Below are 5000 nucleotides of genomic sequence, written 5' to 3' on the forward strand. Positions count from 1 at the left end.
CGACCCTTGTTTGATGAGTTCCACACTGTCTGCCACATGTTTATTGCCTCGTCCTGAATCTGTCTTAAAGCTACTCCTTTCTCTGTACCCGCGGGTATCTCTATGCTTCCGATCTTCGCGTCTTGTCCCTTACGGACTCTATATCGCGTCGCATACTTCTCTATCAGTATCTCCGCGGGCATCGCTCCGGCAACAACGCACAACGACTCGAAAGACGCGGTTCTATATGCCTGTACTACAGAAATGAGGGCTTTCCTCTGGGCGGATCTTAGGACTCGGATGTCCTGCTTGGTGCATAGGTCCCACCAACCTGCCGCGGCGTATGTAATTTTCGGTACGATCACTCCCTGATAAATTGTTCTTAGCGTCGCGTGACTCAATCCCCATTGCGCTCTCGCCAAACGCCCGAATTTCCGGAATAGTAGCTCAGTGCTGCTACTTATCTTTCGGCAGTGCGTGTGCACCTCGAGTCCACCGTCGAAGTGGACCCCCAGGTATCTTACCGCGCCTTTAAACTTTAAACTCGCGTTATTAATCTTAATGGTTGGTGGCCTGCTAACGAAGTCTGCGGTTTTCCTATTTCGTTTACGCTTCCTATCCGGTCGATCTCCTCTCCGGCTCCCGATTGGATTCCGTTGTACCGCTTCGTTTTTAAGGACGATGGCTTCGGTCTTTCGTTCCGAGACCTGGAGTTTCGCGAACTCGCACCATTTTGTTATTAGGTTCGCCGCGCGTTGACCTTCTACCTCTATCTCTCTACGCGAGTTTCCGCTTATTACGACGGCGAGATCATCCGCGTATGCCACGAATTCTATTTTTTCCGCTTTCAGCCGTCGCAGAAGACCGTCAAACATTAGGTTCCAGCAGGCCGGACCGAGGACGGAGCCCTGCGGGCACCCCCTCGACGCCCGCTTGGAGACCTCTACCGAGCCTATCGCGAGCTTTACTATTTGATTGTTGAAGTAACTTCGGATTACTTCGAATACGTTTCGCGGGCAGTCCCGGGACTTTAGCGCGTCTAAGACCAAAGGCCACCAGACGTTGTCGAACGCGCCCGATATGTCGAAAAGTAACGCAACGGCGTATCTACCCTCAGAGATCCTTACCAATCTTCGCAACTCGACTATCGTCCTCCGTCGATTTTCCCGCGAGAAAGCCGAACTGTCAATCCGAAATTCTACCCGGCGCCAGCGACGCTCCCGTTAGGCGCTCCTTAATTAATTTTTCGAAAAGTTTACCTACCACAGAGAGGAGACAAATTGGTCTATAGGATTTCAGGTCCCTTTCGTCCTTGTCCTCTCCCTTCAGCAAGGCCCGCAACGAGCCAATCTTCCAGGCGGAGGGAAAGACGCCCCACTTTAGGCACCCGTTAAACAGTTTAGTGATCTGGCCGGGGATCACTTTCAACGCTGCTTTTAATACGCTAACTTCCACGAGGTCGGTTCCCGGCGCTTTATTGTTTTTGAGAGTCTTCGCTACTCTTATCGTTTCTACCACCGTGAAATGGGAGGCGTCCGGTGTCTCAGGTGGCGTGTACGCGTTAGCCCGTAATACGCTTTGTTCCGGTGTATCGCTCGCAACTCGGTCATCGGGGACGTGTACTTTAAGAAGACAGTTGGCTGTTTCCTCTAGAGTCATGGTTGAAGATTCGCCATGCCTAAGTGTGCTGAGCACTCTTTCTACTCGGAGTTTCTCCGCTTGTTGCTTATAAACGACGCCCCAAGGTTCTAAATTTCCATGAGATGTTACGAATTCCCGCCAACTATCGATCTTTGCCCTTTTTATATTTCTGGCATACAGCCGCAAAGAAGAGCGGTACTCCGACAGTTTTTTTACGTATGAGGGCTGGCCATGTTCCTTCTGCAGGCCACGTCTCAACCTGTATAGCCTTTTCTTGAAGATTGTTAGCTCCCTAGTCCACCACGGGTTGGACTTCCTAAAATGCCTTTTTCTTGGCATTGAGGCCTTGCATGCCTCGCTAAGGACAACTGCGAGCTTTTCGGCCATTTTCTCTACTTCCTCCGCCGACCTCAACTCGAGCGCCTCCAGCATAGACCCTGAAAGATCAGCGAGAGTCCCGGAAAACCGTTCCCAGTCGGCCCGACGGGTGTCGAACCTCATGTTCGCGGCACCCCCGGCGTCCCGCCCCTTCGGCACTCTGAGCCTGATGTCGATGGAGTTGTGGTCGCTGGTTGTCCAATTGTCCCGTACCTTCCATTCCCTGATGAACCGGGTCATGGAGGGCGACGCCAAGGTCACATCGATATATGATGAACCTCTTGCCGTCCAAAAGGTGGGTTTCTGGCCAGCATCGTTGACCACCTCTATGCCAGATGCCTGGATGAGGTCTTCGACTTTTGCACCTCTTTCGTCCGCCTCCTGGGGACCCCACAGCGGCGATCGGGCATTGGCATCTATCGCAACTATCAATCTCTTTCCCCTCAGCGAATGAAATACCATTTCGAGGTGCCTGAGGTCGCGGAACTAATCACGGAGCTAATCGCGGTGCTAATCCCTGCTCTATTCTCGTGGTTTTTTCCGCGGTTTTTTCTTATATCTACGTTCGGTTCCAGCCGGTTGATGAACATCGGCCTGGGCTTTCTCGCGGTCGCGTCGCATCTAGCTAGTTCAACTCGGACAGCACGAAGGCCGCAGCCACTATGTGCTTCCTGGGCTACTGTCCCACCCGACAGGAAGCGATTTGCCAGGCGGGCAATCCTCCTCACCAAAGAATTGTAAATACTCATTTTGTTCCCACGAGTGCGGTGGAAGAGGGGGTCAAGCGACGCAGAGCCACCACTACGCCACCAAGCCAAAGTACACCGGGAGGGCGGCAGATATCCCGGGCGGACCGTTAGCGGCCGCGATCTTACCGTCTACGCGACCATTCATGCCCTCGGCACGGTACCTAACACCTTAACATTAAGACAAGCGCCATTGTTAGGAAACGCCTACCTATTCATCGGCATTCCACCCGAAGCAAACAAACGAACGAGACAAAGTAAAGCAAAACGAAACGACCGGAGCAACGACGAGGATACCGATGATGATGTTCCTGAAAAGAAAAAAAGTCGCCCTTTGGTCCCCACGCCCCCGGGTCAAAAACCGGGAGGCGCGGGGCCCATCAGACGCAGACAGAGACCCCTGCTCCCCTGCCATCAAACCGCAGCATGAGGGAGGCGAGCGGAAATGTGATGGGTCTCCGGGAAGGCGGAACTTGGTGTTGGTAGGACAGGGATTAGAATAGATAGGTACGGGCAGCGCACTCGTGCCACCCCCAGCACTCCAGTCCTCGGATGAGGAAGAAGTTTTGCTGTGCGAGCGACCCCGAGTGCGCTCCTCCAATGCATCCATGTGCGCGTGCTACTTGTGAGCCATTTGGTCAGTGACGCCGACTCGTAGCAGTGCAGTGTGTAGGCCTGAGGCTGGAAGACCTGAAAATAATAATAATAAGCTCCCTTCATTCGCCGCGGCGTGTTGCTTTAGAATCTTGGAAAGCTTTTTGGGGTTCCCGGCACTACTCGGGAGACTTTTAACGCTTGTGGACACTCGCTGGCCATGGTGTGGCCGGAGGTCCCGCCCATTCCTTTCAATCCCTTGCTTTGTTGTCCCCAGGGCCGCACCCATTGCATTTTACGTTTTCTGTCAGTCTCAACACGCATCGCGGCAGCCCCCGACAGCGACGCCGAAGCGCACCCCAGGGGCCGTGTCCCCACGCGGCGTGCCGCTTTGCAATCCTGCATTGGGTTCAACTGGGTCCTTAAGGCGTGTTGCCTTTAGCCCTTTTTGAAACCCACCACGTGGCCAGCCTCATGAGTTGCACCGGAGTGCACCCCAGGGGCCAAGTCGCCACGCGGCGTGTTGCTTTTCAGTCTTGCGTTGGGTTCATCTGGGTCCTTAAGGCGTGTTGCCTTTAGCCCTTTTTGAAACCCACCGCGCAGCCAGCCTCGTGGGTTGCACCGGAGCGCACCCCAAGGGCCGAGTCGCCACGTACTGCTTTTCCGGATGCTTTGCTGACTTCCAACGCGCACTGCCTGACTTCCTTTCGTCCTCAAGGTCCGGGCCCATAGCCCGTAGGACCGGGTCTATTTTGCCCTCAGTCTGGGTGACTGCCCCTTCGGACAACTCCCGGCGAACCTCCCCGCGTGCCGCATGCCGCAGAGAGAAACACCGAGTGTTCTTAGATTGTTCCACTGCATGTCCGATTCATCGAGCCGGTTTCCAGCCACAAACGTATGCGGCGTCCCGTTAGGGACACGCTTGCGACCTTCGCCCCGACACTCGACAGACCCGGTATGCGCGCCTGGGAACAATCCGTATTTTCGAGGCTCCCAGAGTTTGTAAGGGGAAGCGGCGAGCTCCGGGCCGAACACTCTGGGGCCAAGTCTTAGGACACCAGTTTTTGGGCTATCGGTTTGTTTACCAATTTTGCGTTTTCATTTCCTAGACTGTTTGTCCAGAGTTTGTGCTGGTCAATCTAGTCATTCGCAGTTTCACTTTTATTTTAAACTCTCCTTCGACTCCTCGACATTCACGCCTCGGTCCCGGCTCTGCGTGCGAAACAAGCAAGAGGGAGCCACGCTACTACACACTAGGTGTGCGCGCCACATATGAGCCATTCGGTCTTGCGACTCCGACTCGTGGCAATGCTGTGCTAGTAAGTAGATAGGGACAGTGGGAATCTCGTTAATCCATTCATGCGCGTCACTAATTAGATGACGAGGCATTTGGCTACCTTAAGAGAGTCATGGTTACGACCGCACCGGGGGGTCTGGGGGGCGGTTAGCCCCCCCAGTAAGCGCCCCCAGCGGTGCCGGGCGGCTACATCGCGGTTACTCCCCTTCCGCTAGAATCGGGATCCACACCTGGGATTTCCCCCTTACAGCGCACATACACTGCGTATTACGTACGCCATGACAAGCAGATCCTTCAGACGTAGGGGCGCGGTTTCACCACGCAACACAATTGACTATGGAATAGGTTAGGTTTTGCGTTACATG

The 5000-nt window shown here is 54.4% G+C and overlaps 1 pseudogene; it reads right to left on the reverse strand.

The window, feature by feature from the left end:
• Positions 1-4606: 4606 nt before the first annotated feature.
• The window catches only part of LOC146721789 (large subunit ribosomal RNA), a 3722-nt pseudogene continuing 3328 nt past the window's right edge, over positions 4607-5000 (reverse strand).

The sequence above is a fragment of the Nylanderia fulva genome, unplaced genomic scaffold (genome assembly GCF_048542155.1).
Source record: "Nylanderia fulva isolate GAGA-0341 unplaced genomic scaffold, ASM4854215v1 Scaffold410, whole genome shotgun sequence".
Classification (NCBI taxonomy): Eukaryota; Metazoa; Arthropoda; class Insecta; order Hymenoptera; family Formicidae; genus Nylanderia; species Nylanderia fulva.